The 24,831-nt window shown below is 37.1% G+C and overlaps 1 protein-coding gene and 1 non-coding gene across 2 annotated transcripts in view; both read right to left on the bottom strand.

The window, feature by feature from the left end:
* The window catches only part of Ptpn13 (protein tyrosine phosphatase non-receptor type 13), a 190,216-nt gene extending 168,325 nt beyond the window's left edge, over positions 1 to 21,891 (bottom strand). The window contains exon 1 of the mRNA XM_026413769.2: positions 21,471 to 21,891. The gene's annotated coding sequence lies outside the window, so the exon portion shown is untranslated. The remainder of the gene's footprint in view (positions 1 to 21,470) is intronic.
* Positions 10,678 to 10,784, bottom strand: LOC113200367 (U6 spliceosomal RNA). Its single transcript, XR_003303045.1, has one exon. It is a non-coding gene; the product is annotated as a U6 spliceosomal RNA (small nuclear RNA).
* Positions 21,892 to 24,831: the final 2,940 nt, after the last annotated feature.

Genomic DNA, 24,831 nt, shown 5'->3' with positions numbered 1-24,831 from the left:
TGTAATATTAAAGGGTCAGTCAGTCTTAAAAGAATTTGATTAAAACAATTAAAAACAAAACAAAACAGGAAGCTGAGGCAGGAGGATCACAAGTTCAAGTCCAGCCTCAGCAATTTAGCAACTTGGCAAGAACTTTCCTAAAAATAAAAAGGGCTGGGGTTGCAATTCTCAGTGTTAAGGGCCAGGATGTGGCTCTTAACTCATCTACCTTAAGTACTCCTAAGTTTAATCCCCAGTACAAAAAAAGAAAAGAAAAAGAAACAAAACAAAATCAATTCAATAGCATAGGTCTTCTTCTAAAATTTCAATTAGACCAAGCAAACATGGTAAGTCCTTGGTTCCAATCAGTAGAGTCACTCTTAAACTCTACAACTAATAGACCAATTAATTCTTAGGATCTTGGAAAAACCAGCTAAAAACAAATTGCATACTAAAATATGTGTCAGTACTAGACAACTAGTAATTTAGTAACAAATGCACACTTGTTCAACAATAATCAGAATCTGAATGATAATCCCTTACTTCAGTTAGAAATTACATTTTAGAGCTAGACATGGTGGCACAAATCCCAGTGACTCAGGAGGCTGAGAAAGGAGGCTTCCAAGTTTAAAGACAGCCTCAGTAACTTACCAAGACCCTAAGCAACTTAGTGAGGCCCTAAGCAATTTAGTGAGATCCTGTCTCAAAAATACAAATAAAAAGGGCTGGGGATGTGGCTCAGTGGCTAAGTGCATCTGGGTTCAATCCCTGGTATCCCCCACCCTGCGAAAAAGAAATTACATTTTGGGTAATAAGTGAAATTGTATTTCTAACAGGATTTTTTCTTAATTCAAAAACTAAGCACAATTTTTAGGTCTGCTGTTATATAAAGGATTTTTCAATTTTCTTAAACCTACATCTACATATTTGAAGTCCAATGTTAGAGGTATTTCCAAAGTCAATAATGTCTTACTGGTATTAGTAGTGTTCCTTCAGTACTGAGGTTTTTGGATATGCAAGTTTTATATTCTTCATTATAGAAATGTTTTGCTTTAAACCATGAACAACACAGTACAGCTTTCATATCAAGAAATTTAGTTTGATAGCTTGTATTTCATTTTAAATGCCTATTTTACATTTATCTGACAATTCCAACTGGTTTTTGGCTTAAATTAACTACCTGTTTAATTGACTATGACAAAAATATTGTCAGAAGTAGAGGAAATTCCTAAAAGTAAAATCAAAAAAGAGTAATATCATTGAAAAGTGATGGACATTTTCATGGCAAAAAAGGTGATCCTTTTTCAAGAATACACAAAGACTCTTTTGTGTAAAAAAAAAAAAAAAAAACATTGCAATATTACAGTTTTAATAAGAGCAATTTCTTACATGAATCAACCACCAGCAAATTTAGAGTAGGGTTACTTTGTTCTGTTGATGGGGGTTGTTTGGGACATTATTTTGCTGTTCAGCTTACTGATATATATTTTGTTTTCACAGGGCATAGTGGTGATCATCTGTAATCCCAGCTACTTGGGAAGCTGAGGCAGGAGGATGAGGAGTTCAAGGCCAACCTGAGCAACATAGCAAAACACTTTCGAAATAAAAAGGGCTGGAAACACAGCTCCATGGCAGAACAGTTGCCTAGTATGTGCAAAGCCCATAGCACAGCAAAGAAAAGATTTTGTCTTAATCTGTCTACAAATTTATTCTGTATATTTAAGATTCAAAAAAAGCTACTCTAAATAACTGAAAAATTAATAATAGATACTACTAATATTTTTCTTCTTCTTTTTCCTCCTCTTCTCTCTCACCTTATCCCTTTTTTCCTTCATCCTCTTGTGGTACTGATGGTAGCCAGGAATTTGAGTATGCTAAGCACAAGATCTACCACTGAACTACATCCCCAGTCCTGCAATTATCTTTCACATAAAAAGTAAATCGCTATTTATTTTTTCCTAACCATGAATCTCTTAGCACTTTATCCTTAAAAACACTAGTTTTGACAGTGAGTTTGAACAATGTTCAACTTCCTAACATAAATGCTCCCCTAATCCCATGTCCTTACTTCACATTGGCAATCTGACTTCCAATATAGAGAGTAGAAATGCCAGATATTTAACAACCCATACCCATTACCAAGCTAATGGAACTGAGACAGAATTTAGTGAGAAGGAAATCATGAAAGATTTTCCTTCCTATAAAAAAGATACATGAGCTGGGCATGGTGGTGCATACCTGTAATCCCAGCGATTCCAGAGGCTGACAGGAGGACCACAAGTTCAAAGTCAGCCCCAGCAACTTAGCAAGACCATGTCTCAAAATAAAAAAGAAAAAGGGTTGGGGTGTGGCTCAATGGTTTGGCTCAATGGTTAAGCACCCCTGAGTCCAATTCCTGGTACCAATAATAAAAAGTAAAAAGATGCATGGGAGGCAATGTCTTTATTCTTCCTCTAGCTATGCAGAAAAAGATTAAAATGGCAGGGTTTCTTGCAAGGTCCACCTTTGGTTGACATTTGGGAACTTCAGGAGGGTTCCCACCACTCCTAGAACTCTTATGAGTGACTGTGTCTGAACTTTTTGTGCAAACAATGTGGTTTATGCAGAACACTTGCTTTTCTTCTGGGAATCTGGAATTTATTATTTGGTAGGCAGAGAGTGCACACTCGATGAACTCCCAGTAAAAACTTTGTACTGAATCTCTAAAGAGCTTTCCTGGTAGACAATACTTCACATATTTTGTCACAACTCATTGTTGAGGGAATTAAGTACATTCTGTATGACTCTATTGGGATAAGACTCTTGAAAATGTGGGCCTACTTTCCTCCAGATTTTGCCCTATTCACTTTTCCCGTTGCTGTTATGTTGTGTCTTTTTGTTGTAATAAATCTGTTGAGCTGAGTCCTCCTGGCAAATCATGGAACCCAAGGGTAATCTTGGGGATTCTCCATGCTAGCTGGAGGGATGTCTTCAGGCAATACCTGTAGCTGTGGCAGCCATATTTACTGCAACTACAGGAGGATAAACCTAAGAACTAAAGATCATTTTCAGAACAACAGCAGCGGGGCAGGCGGAAGAGAAGCAAGCAAAAATGAGGAAGCGAGGGACCTTGTGAAGTGTATGACTGACTAAACCTTTGAACTTCCTTCCTCCAGACTGCTTATGTTCAACATTTTAAAATAAGATATGCTATCACTTGCAATGAAATGAATACACGGACTGTCTAAAAAACTTGTGATGTGACTGTCAAACAGGATCATCTGAGGGTATTATTTTGGGGGGGTTTTAAAGAAATTTTATACTGATTTCTCAAGGAAATTAATATGTAAAGAAAATATGCTCAAAAGATGTTTCATTTCTTTCTTTCTTTCTTTTTCCCTTCTTTAATGGTACTAGGTATTGAATCTAGAGGTACTCTACCACTGAGCTATATTCCCAGCACTTTTTATTTTTTCATTTTGAGACAGGGTCTCACAAAGTTGCTGAGGCTGGCCTCCAGCTTGCCTTGGTCTCCCCCAGAATTTCAGTCCAACTTCTGTATTCAGAAAGTCCAGCATTCTCCCCCAGGTTTCCTCTCCATAGGCCACACCCTGGAAACTCAAGGCTGTAAGCTGGGGCAGTCATAAGTCTTATCTTGTCTCTATCTCTTAAGAGATCATCGTCTTTCCTTACCTGATGTTCAGCGTCTTGAAAATTGTTTCAGATATTCTATCCATATTTCAGTTGTTTCAGGTATGAGGGTAAATTTCATCCCTGTCATCCCATCTTGGCTAGAAGCAGAAGTTTTATTCCATTATTATATTTATTTCTCTGCACTAAACCACAATAAATGGCATCTCAGTTCAATCATCCCTGATGGATTGGGGTCAAATCTTAAATGGGAGGTTGCTTCTGTAGATTATTTCTGTGGATCTTTTCACTAACAGCCTTAAGGGCAGTCATTCTTCTGTTTAAAAAGCACATTTGAAAGAAATAGCATTAAGACTAAGGAATTTTAATGCTAGGGGAAAGAATGGAAGTTTGTGCAGCTAAGTAAGTCACAAAGTAGTTTTGCTTCTATAGAGTTTCTCTAAGAAGGATTTTTCTTTTATAATTCTTGCAAATGAAAAGAACATTCATGAGAAGAGCAGGAAAATACTAAATGTGACAGCAGGAAAAAGGAAAAATGGTAGGCCTTGAAGAGGAAAGACTGAGAATCAAATTTTTCTAAGAAAAATCATGTAGACCAAGCATCTGATATTTTTACACAAAACACATCATCTTCCATACATTTTACAAACTAGTCTTTTATTCTCTTTCCTCATAAAAATCTAATATTTAAGGAATATGTTAAGGTGATATATTAATCAAAACAAACCATAGCATTATCATTACTACTATTATCCCTTAATAAATGTCAAAACCCAATATGGTAAATTTATGCAAGTATAAGGCTAAGGTAATGTAGGTACAGGTTGCTCAATAGTGACCAGTGGTCTTTATTTGTTCTACAGACATGTTTTGATTAGCTTGTAGAGTGATGGCTTGTTAAGGTCTGTAAATAAGTCAAAAATAACACCTGGTATTTTGCCAGAGAAATGTTAGAGTTCGTAAACAAGTCTGGATGGTGCCTGGCAAAATGTCAGAGGGAGTGGTTTGAGAAGTAACAAAAGTGAGCCATTAAGTGTGGAGATTCCTTATTGGTTCACTGATGTATCTAGTTTATGCTAATTAAGATAAGCTGTGCAAAATGTATAAATAGCTCTGTCGTCCTACAATAAACGCTCCTATTCCTGCTGTATCAACGTACACAAGTTATTCGTCACCACCACCCCCACCCCCCCACCCCCCCACCCCACCCCACCCCCCCACCCCACCCCACCCCACCCCCCCACCCCCCCACCCCACCCCACCCCACCCCCCCACCCCCTCCCCACCCCCCCCCACCCCCGGCTATTTTGCTGCAGCCGGACTGCGGCAATGGCTCACACCATGATTTGCGAAAGTGTACAATTTCAACCAACATTTAAACATTAGATAATTTTATAAATTAGATTTCACATCAAAATTTTGGGGAAGGGGAAGGGGATATAGCTCAATTGGTAGAGTGCTTGCCTTGCATGCACAAGGCCCTGGATTCAATCACTAGCAACACACACACACACACACACACAAATCTTGGGGAAAATACTAGGAGATGTGGCAGTGTTCAGGTGGGTTGCAGATCTCACCCCATCCCCGCCACCTCCTGTTAACTATAGTCTGAGCTCTTAAGTTGACTACCCCCAAAATATCTAATTTCTTTAAAGGAAAAATAAGATTCCTAGAAAGAGTTGGGAATGGAGCTCAGTGGTAGCGCGCCTGCCTAGGATGTACAAGGCCCTGGGTTTAATCCCCAGCACTGGAAAAAAAAAAAAAAAAGGCATATTTGGGAATCAATACCTAGAGGCTCATTTTAATTTTGAGTCAGGGTCTCACTAAATTTCCCAGGTTGGCTTTGAACTGCACTTTGCAACCCTCCTGCCTCAGTTGCCCTATTAATTGGGAATACAGGAATATGCCGCCATAGCCTTTTACATTTCAGTCTTTATACACTTTGAAATTTGTAAAATGCATAACCATTAACTATTCTAAAAAATAGCATACTTAAGAATAATAAAACAAACTTTATCTGCTCTAATTACCAAAATTTACACAACGCATGCCCTTTAGAGGACAATGAAACTGTTACTAAAAGAACCACATAATTATCTAAACTATTTGCATGTAGACAGCGATACATAATTCTTAAGTACAAAGAAAGAAAAAAGGAATATGAATGGTCAGTGGATGCAAACAGTCATTCTAATTTTTTTTGTCTTAAAGAACTCTCAGAGTACAAATTCCACTTCTCTAAATAAAAATAAATGTCAACAACCAACTATATGGTGAATGAATTTTAAAACCATATGATAAAACTAAAATTTAGAAACTCTTTTTTCTTCTATCAGCCTCTTTTTATACTACCACATTCAAAGCATTCAAGTCTGCTGAAAGAATTGATTCAAAGGAGAAGAAAAGATACTTTGTTTGTAGTCACCAACAGTTTGGGACTCTAAATAACAGCTGTCCTCCAAACTAAAGGACAATTTTTAAATGCTCTCAGCACCAAATGGAGACTTGGTCATGCATTATTCTTAGCCAACACACTGTAGTAAGTTTATTACTTCTAACCTGAACCCAAAGTTAGAAATAATTATCACTATTAACATATCTAGAGTTTAAGTACCCAGGCTTTGGAACCAGATTGCCTGGATGCAAAATATTAGCTGTCCCCTAACTATATATGTTATTTTGGGTAAATTAATTAATTTATTCAATTTCCATATCTGTAAAAACAGGTACAGAGTAGCATCTACCTTTAGGTTGTTTTGAAGAATAAAAATCTTTCCATATTAAATGGTATATTTTACAAATATATACTATCATTATTATCACCTGAACACCTTTGTAAAACAGTATCCCAGCCTCAAATAACATCTTTTAGTTTGTCTAAAAGAAATAATTGTCTAAAATAATAAAATACATGAGAACCGGTGAGCCTCCTTCATATTTAGACAAAAAAAAAAAACTTCCAGTTAAATACTACAATCTGTTTCTCAACCAATTCTGTGCCTCATAAATTTTTCACAATTTAATATTCTACAAAAAAATAGATGTGTTTTCCCTTACAAATCACCGTTGGGGGCATTTTGTTTTAAATCCTTTTCTGGCCTTTTTAAATGAAAGTTTTCTCTTTAAAAAAATAATGCGGGGGCTGGGGATGTGGCTCAGCGGTAGCGCGCTCGCCTGGCATGCGTGCGGCCTGGGTTCGATCCTCAGCGCCACATACCAACAAAGATGTTGTGTCTGCCGAGAACTAAAAAAATAAATAAATATTTTTTAATAAATAAATAAATAAATAATGCAATAGCAAGAACTGTGTGTGGTTATAATCACGCTCTATTTACTGTTTAGCTTTTTAAGTTGAATATTTTTTCCATGTTACAAAAAGCTCCAAATTTTTATATATATATTTTAATTCAGTAGTAGGGATTGAACCCAGGACCTCACAAACACTAGACAAGTACTTTACCACCGAGCTATAGCTCTAGCCCTTTTTGCTTATTATTTTGAAATAAGCCCTCATTAAATTGCCCAGGCTGGCCTCAAACTTGGAATCCTCCTGCCTCAGCCTCCAAAGCAGCTGGGGTTACAAGCATGTGCCACCACACCTGTTTTATCAATCTAAGTTTGGCTGATCACAAAATTCCACTGTAAGAATTTAGAACACTTTAAATCGTTCCTCTTCTGCAAGCTAATTTTATTATTTCTAGTCTTGTATCATTATAAATAATACTGTGATGAGCATATAAATGTTTTATGATTCTCAAAATGACACTATTACCTTTTCTTTGCTCAACACTTTCATAGGAACTCAATGCCATGAAGGATGAAAGTGACAGGTTAGTAGAGGGAGACCTTGGGGGACAAATAAGCTGAAAGGAAACTACGTGACTGAAAGAACAAACTGTTTAAAGGCTAATAACAATCTAATAAATTTGGGTTCTAAATTAAAGTGTCAAAATCTCTTTCATCTTTTTCAAGTAAATTGAGATAATTTTTCCCCACTTTGATACTGCTCATTTTAAAAGACACTATTTACATGAGAAGTTATAGTTAAGATAATTGGCTGTAGAGACAGTCAGGCTTGGATTCAGATGTCTGCTCCACTACCAACAAGCTGTGTGACCTATAGTAACTCATTAAGCCTCTCTGAGCTTGTTTTCTCATCTGTAAAACAGGAATAATAGCATCTACTTCATAGGACTGGTGTAAAGACAAATAATATCCTACGTGTCAAATTTTTAAGAGTGCTTAGCACACAGTAAGTATCTGAAAAGAACCCTTACCATTGTAACCATTTTTCAGTGTTAATTAAGGTAGCTTGAAAGAAAACATAAATATTTAGATATATGGATTGTATGTAAATTGGCTTAATCTGATGGCACAGAATCATATTTATAGTCTTCTTTATCATAAATAGCCTTAAAAATACTTTTCATGCAGCATGCAAAGCTAATTGTAAAAGCATGGATGGAAAGACAAGAATTTTTGTAACATCACTCGCCAGGGCAGTGTGGTCACTTCAACATTAAGTTTTTAAAAAGATTAGGGCTGTGAATGTAGACCAGTGGTACAGTACTTGCCTAGGCCCTGCGTTTGAGCTCAAGTGCCACAACATAAACAAATTTAAAAAGCAGATTAAATATTATAGTTTTAAACAAATCCTAAACATAATTTTTTGCTCCTTGTAGCATATTTCATTGTAATTGTTTATCTTAAAACAAACTGAGAAATTCTTGGGTATTTTTACCCCCCACATGATTAAGAGGCCTAGTCTATTTTAAAGGATGCTAAGTGAACCAGGAGTTACTTTACAGACTAGAATAACGTTACTCCCTCTTGATGCTCCCCGCCTTAGAAATATTTGGTAACACAAAAAGTAAGAGAAAAGAAAAATGCATTGGCCACCACATCTCCACTTTATTAATCTAGGCAATGACAACCCTTCAGATGATCTTCAGATGATTTTAAATACTACACTAAATTTTGCTGTTATTTAACAATCAACTAGGTGACTTTGGACAATCAAGTAAGTATTTTTAAACAGCCAAGGATGTTATTTCTGGAATTCAGAAAGTATATATCAAGTACTGATTGGGTGAAATACTGAATACATGACTTTAAGATGGAAAGCTGGGATTCATTTACAAACTTTAAATACCTGTCAAATATAATGCTAATCACTAAAAAGAGAATAGATAATTTTTTTGTAGTCAAAACAATCTGCAGAAAACATTTCCCAATTAATTTTAAACTTTGAATCCTAGTGGTTATCATAACAAATGAATAAGCACAACGGCTGAGAGGAAAGTCATACTAGTAGAAAATTTTAAAACCCAATTATGATAGAATATTAAACAAGAAAAGATTTTGATTTAAACAGATTTTTTTGAACTTATAATTTAGATGGCTCATTTTAAATACAACCCCCAATCCCAGATTATATGAACCCAAGCAGCAATAAAATACTATGATCGGCATAGTATTTTCAATTAAACAAACATCACATATATTTCATTAAGAATCTACTGGGCGCGTAGCACACACCTGTAATCCCAGCACCTTGGGAGTCTGGGACCGGAGGATCATGAGTTCAAAGCCAGCCCCAACAACAGCCAGGCACTAAGCTACTCACTGAGACCCTGTCTCTAAATAAAATACAAAAAATAGGTTCTGGGGATGTGGCTCAGTGGTTGAGTTCCCCTCAGTTCAATCCCCGGTACCCGCTCCCCCAAAAAAAGAGAGAGAGAGAGACAAGATTGTTTGCCAGCTTATTAACAATTAACAGAAGAAAATGAAAAAAATATCTTTAGCTCAATAATAATTGGATGATTGGGCGAATCAGGAGATGCTAAGCAAAATCACTTTCCACTTAATCCAATCCTTGCAGCCTCAGTTGGGTTCCCTAATTACTCCAAGCCCCCAATTTTACTTCACCATCACAGGTTGGAATTATATCTACATTTTATTCCTCATTTCCTGTAGATGTAGACTGGGGCCATCGCTTTTCAAACTGATAATCCCTCAATAAACCCTTTATCAACCTTTTATTACCTTCCCAATAGTGATGATTCCCAAATTTTACCTCTCTCCTTCCAATTCTTCTCCACCTCCCAAATCATACCTGAAAGGAGTTAGTTTTGCCTCCTCTGACAGTACTTTCTGTTAAATAATAGCATTTAGCACAAGTTCTCTTTTAGAATTTCATTTTCCTTTCCACTCATCAGTAGGCCCACTGATCCAACTTGGTAGCCTTCCCTTTGTTCTCACTATAAAAAGTTGCTCTCTTCATGATTAAAAGTGACAAGTCTACCTATGTCTCATTCCTTCCCATTCAGATAGATCTTCATTAAAGGAGATGATTCTTTTTGCCATTTGAAATTCTCTCTTCCTTTTTATTTTCTTTTTTTCTTTTTGGTACTGGGAACTGAACCCTGGAATGCTTTACCACTGAGCTACGTTGAGCTAGCTGCAAACTTGCAATCCTCTCGCTTGCACCTGCCAAGTCTCTGGGGTTACAGGTTTGTGCCACGGTGCCTGGCTAAACATCTCTTAAACTCATAGAATCTATTCTTTTGCCATCTTCAAAGGTAAAAGGGAAAAGTTTCCTGATCCTATGAAACCTCCTAGGTCATTCAACTCTCATTCATTTTGCCACCAAATACCATCCTCATTTCCATTTCCCTCTGTCTCTCTCCATATAAGGGTAGTAAAATGATTTTTTTGAAGGTAACAACACTCAACAGATCACACTGTTCATTTTCTTCTACTTTTCTGTAGTCTTGTTTCACTAGTTCCCTGTGGCATTTGGAACTGCAGGTCATATATACTCTTTTTTTTGTTTGTTTTGTAGATGGACACAACACAATACCTTTATTTTTATGTGGTGCTGAGAATCGAACCCGGGTCGCACCCGTGCTAGGCAAGTGCTCTACCACTGAGCCACAATCCCAGCCCCATATATACTCTTAAAAAAATTATATATTTATATATATATATAATATATATATATATATATATATATATATATAGAGAGAGAGAGAGAGAGAGAGAGAGAGAGAGAGAGAGAGAGAGAGAAAGAGAGAATACCTCACAAATTTGCATGTCATCCTTGCACAGGGGCCATGCTAATCTTCTCTGTATTGTACCAATTTTATTATGTATGCTGCCAAAGTGAGCACAGGTCACACTCTTGACTCTCCTAATGCACTTCCTTTAGCACCATATTTCCCTAGTTCCTTTTACTCTTCAAACACTCCCTTCTCTGTCCCCCTTTTTCTCACTTTTGTGAGCCATCTCCAGCACTTCTTTATAAACACTTCCATTCTCTTGAATCCACTTCCTCATATCTTTTGTTTCACTCTAGGACATAGCATGCTCATTCCCAGACTTCTAACAATGTCTTCAAGATTCAGCTAGCTCAACAAGCTCTGCTTCCTAAATTCAGATTATATCAGAGCACACTTTCAACTTTTATTATATTTATTCATTGCTTTACAATCTATAATGGCTTCGTATCTTTTGTGTCTGTGTGTGTTTTCTTTTTCTTTCTTTCTTTTTCTTTTTTTGTTACTGGGGGTTGAACCCACTGGTGCTTTTCCGCCAAGCTACATCCCCATTCCTTTTTTAAATTTTTTTTTTTTTTTTTTTTAATTTTGGGAGAGGGTCTCACTAAGTTGCCCAGGACCTTTTTAAGTTGCTAAGGTTGACCCTGAACTTGCAACCCTCCTGTCTCAGTTTCCCCAGTTGCTGGGATTATAAGCATGCACCAGCATGCCCGGCTTGAGTGTGTTCATCAGAGTGTGTTTTTAACCCAGATTTTAAATTGTTTTGGTAGGAACCTTTTTTTTCTTTTCTTCTTTTTCAGTATTTCTCAAAATACTGAAAACAATTCTGAATATAGTAGTATAATTAGTTTATATAAAAAACAAAAGAGAGCTGGGGATATAGCTCAGTTGGTAGTACCTGACTCACGAGCAAAGGCCCTGGGTTCAATCCCTAGCACCACAGGGAAAAAAGACATTCAAAACAAAATTAAATTTCTATTGTTTGTAAAACATTTGTAATTGTTGCTATAGCTACAGTCAAAAATTATTATGAGTATTTTTCTGACAATTTCTACATTTTTCACATATTCAAGGACATATGGCAGATTTACCCTCTTCATTTCCTTTAAAATGTTAACTCTTTCAATCCTAAAGTGGCCTATATGTAGTTACTCTGTCTAAAAAGATCTGATATGTAAAAAAAAAAAAAAAACTGATAATCAAAGCATATACTCAGTGAGAGGCCTACTCAAAACAATTTAAACTAGGAAATCTAGTGATGAAGAGATAGATCATATTTTGTCTCAGAATTAATCAGATTTCTCAGGTTGTTATTTCCTAGAAGACAGAAGTGACAGGTTAAGTCTTGTAAACTGAATTGGTGGTCTGTAGCTAATCATTGTATACATTTATGATTCAAAACCAAAGGTTATAAAATATTATCAAACAGATAGCATTTCCTTTTTTTTTTTTTTTGGTGGGGGAGGGTACCAGGGATTGTACTCTGGGGCCCTGGACCACTGAGCCACATCCCAGCCTCATTTTGTATTTTATTTAGAGACAGGGTCTCACTGAGTTGCTTAGCACCTCACCTTTGCTCTGAACTTAGGATCCTCCTGTCTCAGCCTCCCAAGCTGCTGGGATTACAAGTGTGCACCACTGCACCCAGCTAGATAGCATTTCCATTTTACAGAACAGACCCAGAAATTATTTATCCAAAATCACTGTACAGAAAGAACCAAACTTTAAATTGAGGACTGCCTAAATGTAAAGTCTAAACTCTTTTATGTGTTTCCTAACTTTGTTTGAATGTGAATAAACAAATCATGACATTATCTGGATTGAGTTTTCACAAAAACAAAACATTTATGAAGGGATATAAATAGACATAAATTTTGTTTTGTTAAAGGGTTAACACTAACTCAGTATTTTGATGGTAATTCAAATACTGACTTTTTAAATGACAAATAGTATTATTAGGAAAAGTAATATTATGAAAAGACTGAGGATATAGCTCAGTTGGTAGAATGCTTGCCCCGCATGCACAAGGCCCTGGGTTCAACCCAGCAGCAAAAAAAAAAAAAAAAGGAATTAAGTATCAAATAATGCAAAGAGCAAAAGTACTAATTATCTTAATGGCTGTGAGCCAGCCTCTAGAAAGGTAAATCCAGTATGTTTGCATCCACTAGGTCAAGTGGATATCAAACATACTGATTTTATTTTCTATCATTTGGGTCTAGATATTAAGTTAAGTCAATAAGCCTTTCCCAGAGAAAACTAGCATAAACTACATATAATTTTTCTATGTTTTTGTATTTACTGCATCCAAATTCCACTAAACCTAAAGCAAACAGGACCAGGCAACAGGAAGAGAATAATAATTGTATCCCCATATACACCTTCTTCAATTTGTTTTGGGATGCCCAAATGTCCAGCAAAAAAACCTACAATTCTAAGCTTCCTTTACAAGAACCAATAGAAAAGGAAGTTCTTGGGTAAGGCTTTCAAGAAAATTCTTTAAAAGAATCTGACTCAGCTGGAAGGCACTCTTATATGTACATTTTCCCCACTTCTTCCATGTTGTTTCTGCCTGGAAGGGCAGTTTGAACAGAATGCTAGCAGTTATTTGCCACCCTGAGGCCATTTTGATGAAAGCCATACATTACAGAAATGGAGAAGAAAAACAGATGTCTGGATTCACAGCTCTGGATAATTATGCCTGGACTCTTAAGAGAAAATCCCAACAGTCTTTGTGCTAAGTCTCTTACATTAGCTACTTATTCTAATTTCTAACTGACACAAGAAGAAACACAAATCATTCATTGCAGTTGTCTTCTAGTGATTATAACAAATATCTCAAGAAGCATGGAAATGTGTCCTTCCTGTGTAGCACCAGGAGCAATTTAATCTTAGCATCTCTATATGATCTTTAAATCCCTCTGAAATTAAGAGAAGACTGATGTAATAACATATGTATTGAAAAAGATTCAGATGAAACAGCTCGGTGTAGTCTTCAGTCACAAATTTAATGTGATATTTTATGTGCCCACATTAAAATGTTTTCTTTTATTTAAAAAATGAAGGATATTCTCATTAAATCTGTATATTGGAGAATAAAATATTCTAGCTTTTTTATTATGTCTCTAAGAATTATATACTGTAAACTATGAAAACAGAATGTGTTGACTTGAGTTATAACTAAAATTAGAGTATTATGGGGTACTATGTAATAACACATACCCTGTTTTTCATTTCTATACTCCTTAAAGTAGTGCTAGAGTTTCAAAGTTCCAGGTGAACACAGTGAATGGTATATGTCTACAAGTTTTTTCAGTGTAGGTTTGATAACTAAACATTGCTGAAGTTTCCTTTGTTTATTGTATTTATTTATTTTTTAATAATAAAAAAAATCAAAATGTATTCCCGCTCTTCATGAAGTACAGCTAAATTTATACCTTTTGGGCCTCAACAAATATTCATACAGTGCTTAAAAAATTGAAATATTTTTATATAAATCATTATCATAATTTATTGAATTGGGCACAGAAAACAGCATCAGAATAAAATTAAAACATTATGTGAAGAATAAACTTAATGTTATGTTTACCTAATTCCATGAAATTATACATCAGCTCAAGTCAGTAGGAATATGAAAGACACTGAGGAAGGAATTAATCTACCTTTCATAACTGAAATTTTAGTTCCAAAATATTACATTAATTAAATTATATTAATAAAATGTTATTTCCTTCCTTCAAAAACTGACTTATGCAGGCATGATGATGCACACCTGTAATCCCAAAGACTCTCGGGAAGCTGAGGCAAGAGACGCAAAAGTTCAAAGCCAGCCTCAGCAATTTAGAGAGGACTTAAGCAACTTAGAACAACCTGTCTCAAAATTAAAAAATAAAAATTTAAAAAGGACTGGGAGGTGTAAAAAGCCCCTGTAAGTTCAATCCCCAGTACCAAACAAACAAACAAACAAAAAACTGGTTGAGGCTTTGTGTGTGTGCCTGTGTGTACGTTTGTATTGTGTTTGTTTTTTGTAGTTCTGGGGATTGAACCCAGGGCCTCACACATGCTAAGTACTGTACTCTGCCACTGAGCCATATCCCCAGTCCTACATTTTATTTTTTGAAAGAAGTATTTAACTACAACAAGAACTAAAATAATTAACCACCCATAAATAATGTAAATCTTCATTTTTAAAGCTATACTTTTCTAGAAGAAGCAAAAGTAATACATCATGCTAAGAGAAACTAAATTTCTTAAAAGGATTCTCTTATTTTTAAAAAAATCATCAGACTACATTTCTTCAAAACACAAAACAAAATACAACTTTGAGTATCTTTACTACAATTTTTGGTTACATAATCATTCTAACCTTAATTTAGGTTATTCAACAAGAATGTTTCATTTTTGTTCCATGGACTCTATGGTATGTTATAACTCAGGGAATAAACATAAGACATGAGAATGATATTATACAGAAAACATTCCATCAAGTATCCTTTCAATAATACAACTTCCAATGTTCTATATGCAAATTTACCTGAACTGAATAGGCAAAAAGAAAGAGGAAAAGTATTATTTTTTTTAATGTCACTTAGTTGTTGATGGACCTTTATTTTATTTATTTATTTTTTTTATGTGGTGCTGAGAATTGAACCCGGTGCCTCACATATGCTAGGCAAGAACTCTGTAAGCTACAACCCCAGTCCTACATTTATGTCTGAAAAGAAAAAAAAGTACAACCTACCAAGAAAGAATATTTTTATTAAAATTAATTTTGTTCTCATTTTAACTCAGAACACACGAAATCAATACAACTTTGACAAAAGTGATTAAAGGTTATCTTTTTAGATGTTTTCAGGAGGGGGGTATAGGTAGAATGAACTACACGGTACAGTTTCTTCTAAGCTGTGCATTAGTAGCCTTTCTACATACGGAAAAAATGATCTCTTGTATATCTGTACTTTCATGTTAAAACCAATAAGACAGTTTTCTATTGAAAAATTTGATCATGTCATGTGATAACTATCTCTATATAAAAGAAAAAGATGATCTTCATCAAAAAGAAAAGACTTTAATTAAATCCCAACACTTGAGTTGGGAAGATGACTATTTCTATTTTCAGAGTTTGGGAAAATTACATTTTACAAGGGCATTTAAGCTAGTTAGTTAGATTGAGAGCATACTGATATAAGTAACAAGAATTGCTAAACACTAAATTTCCTTTTCTCAGATATTTCTGAAAAGGAAAATCTTACAACTAGCTACAACAGATTCAGAAAAGGGGTAATATAAAATCAAAACATGTGGTACTCCTCTTCACTTAAAAAACAAAAATACCGTACATATTTTAAATTACAAATCTGAAAGAAATGACTTAGAGGAAACACATATTCCCTTTCAGATGTAAGAAACTAGTATACAAATTTCAAAACCTCTAATCAGAAAGTAAATTACTTGGTGTAGTGAGAAAATGTTCCATATCTGAGCTGTTTGATACAGTAACTACTAGCTACAAGTGGCTACTGAGCAACTTAAAATGTGGCCAATGGCAGGATGTGATAGCACATGTCTGTAAATCACAGTGATGTGGGAGGCTGAGGCAGGAGGATTTGCCAGCCAGGTCAACTTAGAGAAATCCTGTCTCAAAATAAAATGAAAAAGTCTGGGAATAAAGCTCAGTGGTAGAATGCTTGCCTAGCATGTGTGAGGTTCTACCATTAAAAAAAAGAGAGAGAAGAAGAAGAAAGAAGAAAGAAGAAGAAAGAAGAAAGAAGAAGAAAGAAGAAAGAAGAAGAAAGAAGAAAGAAGAAGAAGAAGCAGCAGCAAAAGTGCCAGTCTCCAAAAAAGTGGCTAATGATATGAAAAATTGAATTTTAAGCTGTATCTAATTTTAACTAATTAAAATATAAGCTTCAATAGCCACACACAGCTAGGGACACTACATTGGGTGATATAGCTCAGGGTAACTGAAAAGAAATATTTGTGCCTTAAATCCTGATTTAAATAGTAAAAAAAAAAAAAAAAAATCCTGTAGATGGACATATACATAGATGCTTCTTCTAAACCTTTTTTTTCTTCTTTTTAAAATTCTTATGACTTATGAGGAGAAAAGGGAAAAGGATTATAAACAACATAAAAATGTTGCTGCACTTGTGGGAACCAATTTTCTGTACTCACTTCCTCAAGGGGTCTAGAAGATTGGTTGTAGAGTAGGCGATATGTTATTATTTCTTAAAGAGTTTCTAAAATTGTAGCTGTCTAGATCTCTCCCAAAATTTCTGGTTTAATTGTGGGGGGACTGATACCTAAGCATGAAAATTCCTTAAAGCTATCCAAGTGATTCTAAGGTACAGCCAGAGTTGGGTACCCCTACACTAGTAAATCAGAAACTATTTATTAAGCATAGAAGCAATATGCAAATTCAGACTTTTCGGGGTGGGGTACCAGGGACTGAACCCCAAGGGCACTTTACCACTGAACTATATCCCCAGCACTTTCTACTTTTTATTTTAAAACACAGTTTTGTTAAGTTACTGAAGGCCTTGCTGGTTGCTGAGGCTGTCCTCAAACTTGTGATCCTCTTGCCTCAGACTTCCCAGTCACTAGGATTGCAGGTGTCCACCACTGTGCCTTGCTAAGACATTCCTTCGATGGCAGGTAAAGAAAGCCTTCAGACAACCCAAATTCAAGTCAAAACCCCATAGGTTACACATTCTAACATTCAGGAATGACTTGGGTAAACAGTCCTAAGTTTTTATAATTATTGAATGCTATTTAATTTTGCAAAAGAGATTAGCAAGGAAGAAACAAGCTAGATAGTACTGACTGTCAACTTGCACTTGCTACTTTTGTATATATTATTTAATTTCAAACCCAAAATACCATGGAGGTAGTTACTATTCCATTATTTAAAAATTTTTTCTAGGATTTGGATAGTTTGTCACAGTGAAGCCCTTTACACTCTGATGCAAAAGCATTCTCTTTGAGACAGCTTGTTTCAGAAAATTTCCACACATTTCTAGTGTGAAAGCAAAACAAGAAAAAGAAAAAGCAGGGTTCAGTGGTGGAGCACAAGATAAGGCAAGGAAGTACTTGAACCAGTCCCCATTCCTATAATTCCTATGCATCTGTTTGCAAACTCTGGGGAAAATAAATTAGGTTTATAGTTCAAATCTATACCAGTCTCTATACTAGATCATTGAGGAGTTGCTTTTTTTTTTTTTTTATCCTAAGAAAGTAAACAATTCATCTACTGCTTCACAAGCTATTTTTAAAGTTCTCACATTTGGAAACAGGGTACATACAACAGGATGCTTATTCACAAAATAGGAATAGAAGAAGGATGTTAAGCATGTTTTCTTTTTTCCCCCAGACTCAAAAGATTGTTGGAACTTCTCCCAAAACAGTTTACAGACCACAGTTTTTAATTTTATTTTATTTATTCATTTTTTGGTGGGTGGGGGTGGGTACCAAGGATTGAACTCAGGGGTACTTGACCACTGACCCACATCCCCAGCCCTATATTTTGTGTTTTATTTAGAGACAAGGTCTCACTGAGTTGCACCTCGCTTTTACTGAGGCTAGCTTTGAACTCGAGATCCTCCTGTCTCAGCCTCCCATCTCTGCCTCCAGAGGCACTGAGATTACAGGCATGGGCCACAGCACCCGGCCAGACCACAGTTTTGATAAACATATTTAAAATGAGTATGGAAATAACTTTAACTTAGGCCACTGAAAGTCATATATTAATTTACTTATTAAAAGCTATCTTTAAAAAAAAAAAAAAACAGTTCCTGAATTGTTTGACCCATCTCAATATTCAAATTACAAGGAAAAGGTTTTCAGGGAAAAAAAAAAGTGTGGAGGAAGTACAGAACAGATCCCCACCACTCACATCAACACTGATCTTTCTTTCCTAGACCCAATATCTTTTCTCCTCTCAGACTCCTACCTTTGAAAGTGACATTAACTCAATGAGTCAAACTGGGTTACATCAGAGACCTAATAGAAGAATACTTTCAACTAGCTATTCTAATTAACGGCACAGATTTTTCCCAATACATATTTCAAGCCACATATGATGGTACATGCCTATTATCCCAGGTACTTGGGAGACTAAGGCAGGAGGAATGAAAGTTGGAGGCCAGCTCAGGGCATTAAGGGAGAACCTATCTTAAAACATAAAAAGAGCTGGGGGTATAGCTCAGTGGTAGATTGCTTGCCTAGCATGCACAAGCAGTCCTAGGTTTAATCCCCCCTGCATTGAGGGGAATACATATTCAAAAATAAAGGTATGATGACAAGGAATTAACTTCTAAATGCACTGGCTTGGATTATGGTTGTGTTTCTTTTCAACTTCAAAATTATTTGACTACACTATAAAAACATTTTGTAGTTTATTTAAAAATTATATTTGTAGTTTATTTAAAATTTATTACAGGAGAAAGACATTCCAGTTTCTTTAGGACATTTGGGGCTGGATAAACTGGGAAAATATATACCCAACTGATATGGAAGAAGCTACAAGGCTTCCTCATGCAATCCTTAACCTATTAATAGTGGGGTAGAGCAAGTTTTTCTTAATAGTGAAGAATACATCAGTTCCATTCCTTTAAAGATGAACACCTAGCATACAAAAGAACAGATATTCAATTCTTTCACATTCAAGTCCTACATTTAAAAAGCTGCCCTCCAGAGAGGGAAAGGGGGGGGGGGGGATGTGTGCTAAGTTTTTATCCCTACCACAGTATTAAAATATGCCTTTTAAATTTATGCTGGTTTGTTGGCATAGAGGTGTATGCCTATAAATCCAGCAACTCAGGAGGCTGAGGCAGGAGGATGGAAAGCTAGCCTCAGGAATTTAGTGAGGCTCTAAGCAACTTAGCAAGACCTATCTCAAAATAAAAAATAAAAAAGGACTGGTAATATATCCCAGTGGTTAAACACTCCCTGGGTTTAATCCCCCATACCCAAAGAAGGTGTATGGATGCATATGACACTGGTTTTAATGGTGTGTGTGTGTGTGTGTGTGTGTGTGACTTGTAACATAAAAGACCATTTATATTTTTGGATGCTGGGGATCATCATTAAAAAAAATGTACACTTTACACACTAGTAAATCTTTTGGTAAGATAAATGTAAATTTAAAGTAAACCTATAGGGCTGGAGATGTGGCTCAGCGGTAGCGCGCTCGCCTGGCATGCGTGCGGCCCGGGTTCGATCCTCAGCATCACATACCAACAAAGATGTTGTGTACGCCGAGAACTAAAAATAAATATTAAAAATTCTCTCTCTCTCTCTCCTCTCTCACTCTCTCTTTAAAAAAAATAAATAAATAAATAAATAAAGTAAACCTACAAATGGAAAAGGAAGTCATAATTCTCTAATTGCACAAGTGAAAGACACTATAATATTAGTCTCTATTCTTAATAATTAACCCTCAATATTTTTTTTAATTCTAGCTTCCATCCTATCCTTTCCCCACATAAACTCCCACAAAGTCTCCAGAACATCAAAGTTAGAACACAGTGTTATGAAAAAAATTACAATAAACCTAGGATTTAGATGATAAAATAGTTAATGTGCTTCTGTATGAATTACTGAATCAATATATGCATGAACCTAGTAAAAAGTGCTTCTAGTTATATTTTACAAAGAAATAATTTGTAGATTAGAAGCCAATGAGCATGAAACAAGTTTTCACCTTGACCCTACCAACCCAGTCAATAAAACTCTGGGAAAATATCAACGCCTGTTTCCATAATAAGAAAACTTAATTTTTCTCCCACACTTTAGTAAAATCTATAAATATAAATTTTTAAACCATGCTAATTAGTTACCAGAGTCCTTCAACCCACAGATCAGGTGTCCTACATTTTGTTTAGGTCCCGCCTTGAAAACAAACCCGATTGCCCCATTTTCTGAGAGGTAAACTCAGCTCCAGGCAGCTCCCTATGAAGTCACCGCGTTTGTTGTTTCAAAGATGCAATTAAACGAAAATGACACAAGTCTGTAGAAGAGATTAGCTGGAAGTGTGTGGAGGTGTAGATCCTATATGTGCAAAGCTAATGAAAACTGTGTTACTGTAAATCTTGGGGGCTATGTTTTTACCCATCCTCTCTTCTCCAATATATTTACAACAAAAAGAAATTCGTAAGACTTTTCTTGACTTGGGTTTAACTTTAGTTTTTCAGCTTCTGTACTTCAGTACCATGTAACGAGCAAAGGCGCGGAGGGGAGTGCGGGGGAGAAAAGAGTTTTAACTTGAGCAAGAAGAAAAGCAATAAAAGCTTGCATCAGAGAGAGTCTCCCTCTGCCCCCTTCCTCTTTCCCCACCCCCTCTTCTTCGAGCCCTTACACACACACATTCTTCTGGGCGGCCTCTAACCACACCATCTCCACAATCATTTACAGAAATTAGAAACAGACTTCGGGAGCCTTCTCTTAGCACGCACTGAGCAGAGCTGTCTGTACAGGATGATGGGGCAATGTCACTCCCTATTACCCCACAATCTCTAGCCCCCTCCCCCCGACTTTGGGGTTTCATTCCCAAGAATCCGGCTTTCTTCCGCAGAGATGGCTCTGCCTAAATGCAATTTCTTCTCGTCCTTTCCCACCCCGGTCACCCTATCCTCACTCTAACATACAAACACACCCTACCAGCAAAACCAAAGAAAAGTTTCTTTCACCAGGGCAACCGAGGGGTTTAGGGGCTGGAGCAAAAGCAGAGAGAAGGTAGACGACGAGCGAGGGGTACTTTGGTTCTTGAGCATCCAGTCCAGCGCCCTGGGCCGCCCTAGTCCTTACCTGCTCGTAGGGAGACCCGTTCCTGCTACTGGAGCGCGGAGCAAGGGTTGCGGGAACGCGACGTCCCGGCTGGCCGCCGGCAGCTGCCGCTGGTGCGGAGAGCCACCACCTCTTCTCCACCAAGCTGCTGCGGGCGTGGGCTGAAGGAGCTGAAGTAGAAGCCTGGGAGAGGAAGAGGAGAAGCAGCATCTCCTCCTCCTCCTCAACGCCTTGGAAACGCCCCTCCGGCGGCGACCCCCGCCGGCTGCCTGACCCCAGAGCGATAGCGCACTCGCCGCCCTACGGTGCTCTGCGCCCCTTCAAGAAACTTCGCCGAACCCTCTAGCGAGAGCGCCTCAACTCCGGCAGCAGACTCTGAGCGCTGCCGAGGCGGCTGAGGCGGACCGGGGAGCCGGGGAGTGCTGCTCCGCCGCACGACGGTCTTTAGGGGCCGTGACCATAGTGTGTCACCCTCTCCGCGGCGCGGCCGCCTGAGCTTCTGGCACTACGGGAGCTCCACCTCGGGCGGCCGCCCCGACCCCGCCCCTCAGTCCTGTCACTCAACTTTTCCCGGGCTCCAGAAGGACCGCGGATCTCCGACCCTGAGCTCCACTCGACTTCATTGGCTCGTCTGGCTCTAGCCCCGCCCCCTCCCCAGGGACGAGGTCGGCTGGGAGACCGGCGCCCGAGTTCCCATGACAACCGGTGCCTTGGGCCTGGCTTTTAGTGTTCCTCTGAGTAGCCTGACGCTGAGGTTGATGGCCGAGCCGCAAAGTTCCGAGAGCCTGCTTTCTGGACTTTTAGGCTGAGTTGAAAATGCATCCCAGGACCGCCACACTTCCTACTTAAGAAAAACCTGTGTGGCCTGCGGAGTGCGTGCCCCGGAGAGGAAGAAGCGCGAACTGCTGGCTCTTCTCGGCTCCACCTCAGTTACCCCTCCCCCCGCTTGTGCTCCCCTGCCTCAGCCTTGTTTCCATAATCTCTCCTGGAGATTTGGGCTTTGAAAGGGTGAGGGGAAGGTGGAAGAGAAAGACCAGAGCTGTGCCAGTTCCCTGGAGCCATAAAGCAAGTTGGAAATGGCGGGGTTAAGGAAAACAGCCCCGTGGTTTAAAGTTGTAAAGTCATCTTCAAAGGTGTGGTGGCAACACAATTCAGAATGCCCTCGGGAAAACTCAAAAAATACTCAAAAATTTCAAAAGTATGTAAACGCTGGTCTTGGTATTTTCTCTTATACAAATAAGAATAGTCCTAAAGTTTAAAAATTTAAATTAAAGAGGTTTAACGTAAGATAAAAATAATCTCCATTTTTCTCTACATCCTACAAGATTTTTAAGTTTTAATAATTTACAAGTAAGTCTGGAAGAATTTATGAGCAAACAGTATTTAGTTGTTTGGGTTTTGAGTTTTAGTTTATCCTAGAGGTACAAGGTAACCTGTTCCACTCAAGAGAAGGAAATACTCTTGCCCTTGTCCCGGAGTTAATTTAGTCTAAAACCCCTCGTGCTGATCACCTCGGTAAAGCTTTATTTCATGCCTGGCTCCAAAATGGAGAGATCTGAGGCTTATCTGGCTTCCCCTAGAAACTGCAATCCTAGGTTCCCCAGCCCCTGAGGCTGCCGTACATGTATGATGAATGAGGGAATTAATAGTAATGATTTACCTTTGGCTAGCACTTGAGTTTTCATTATCTCATTTACTAAATGAATAACTGTGATGGATGTCTTCAGTCAGATGTGCCTTGCATTGAATGTGATTACTCACAGTGCTAAACAATGGAAAATACACAACAGAATTTTAAGATAAGGGCCCTGCCCTCAAGGAGCTAACCATGGAGCTAAGCAAGCAAGCTAGCACTCTTGAAGCAATTTGAAAACAATTATAGCTAAAACATTCAGGCACTTTGGAGTAACAAAGCAGGTAAAAGAAAGTTGGGAATTTAATTTGGGCTTTGAAGGGTAAGTACTGGAATGAATGAAGCAAAGTTGAGGAAAGGAATTGAGGGAAACATCAAACTAGCAGCAGGAGGAATGAGAGGGGAAATAAATAGCAGTGAGAAGACCAGTGTAGTTGGAGTGAAAACAGAGGTGAATGGCTTAGGGGGCTGGGTAGGTGGGAGGGATGTCCCAGCCCTTCCTCCAGTTTTAAATATCCTGGTTCCTGTATCAGGGAGGTAAAATAAAGAGAGAGGGGCAGATTTTGGAAGAACAAAAACTTTCATGGAACATCTGCTTCTGTTTGTCAATGAAAGAAAGTTTATATATTTATTGGAAAGAAAAATAGTATTCATAATACCTGTTAAAGCTTGTGTAGTCATGTCAAAAATAAGGTGTAGAGAGAATAGCATTGGAAATTTACAAAAAAATTAGAGAAACCACAGTGCTGTAAGCACTTTCTTTCTTTCTTTTGCATTAAGGACATTTCAGGTGGTTGCCCTCCAGGCCTTTTCACCAGTAATCCCTTTGTTTGGGATGAGCTGAAAGGCTGTTTTTAAAGTAAAGCTAGATTAAAAAAAAAAAAAAATACACAAAAGGGAAATCTACAGGTTAATCTCCTTTCAGATGTAATGAAAAATCCAAATGAAATATTACTAAATAGAACTCACGATTGGTATGTGAAAATTAAGAGGAATTATTCCAGGTATATAAAAATCATTCAATAACAAGAACATTTTTATATAGTTGACTATATTAATAGGTCAAAGGAGAAAAACAGTATGTCTCAATTAAGGCTGAAAATGTTTATAAAATCTTGCATCATTCCTAATTTAAAAAAATGTTTTAAGAATTTGGAATAAATGATTTAAAAAGTAGATATGTTGTACCAAAGCCAGCAACTTACTTTATAATAAAACACTATAATTATTCCTGTTGAATTCAGGAACAAGGCAGGAACACTTACTATCAGACGGTTTAACAATGGAACTGATAGTCAATGCAATTAAATATGAACTAGAAATAGATTAAATGTTGTACTGCACATACTTATGTCAGGATTGTCATTTGTATGCAAATGATATGAAAACCCAAAGGAATCAACTAAAAAACATTAAAAGCATTAATAGATGAATTACTTTTAAAAGCAATGAAAAACTAATTAAAGTAACTAGTTATAAAATCAACATACAGATTGAGTTTTCCTGTGTATAAACCATAAGCAATTGAAAAATACAATATAAAAGGAGTTCTTTTTCTGTTCCACTCAGAGAAGGAAATCCCCTGCCCCCATCCTGGAGTTAATTTAGTCTAAAACCCCTCGTGTTGATCCCACCAAAAATCAAATATCGAAAAATAAATACTAAAAGAAATTTATAAAAAATTTTAAAACAAACTTATAAGACACAAGAATTTTAAAAATAGAAAGGTACTTTAAATACCAAGATTCA

The sequence above is a fragment of the Urocitellus parryii genome, chromosome 10 (genome assembly GCF_045843805.1).
Source record: "Urocitellus parryii isolate mUroPar1 chromosome 10, mUroPar1.hap1, whole genome shotgun sequence".
Lineage (NCBI taxonomy): Eukaryota > Metazoa > Chordata > Mammalia > Rodentia > Sciuridae > Urocitellus > Urocitellus parryii.
This window is presented reverse-complemented; position numbering and strand designations above follow the sequence as displayed.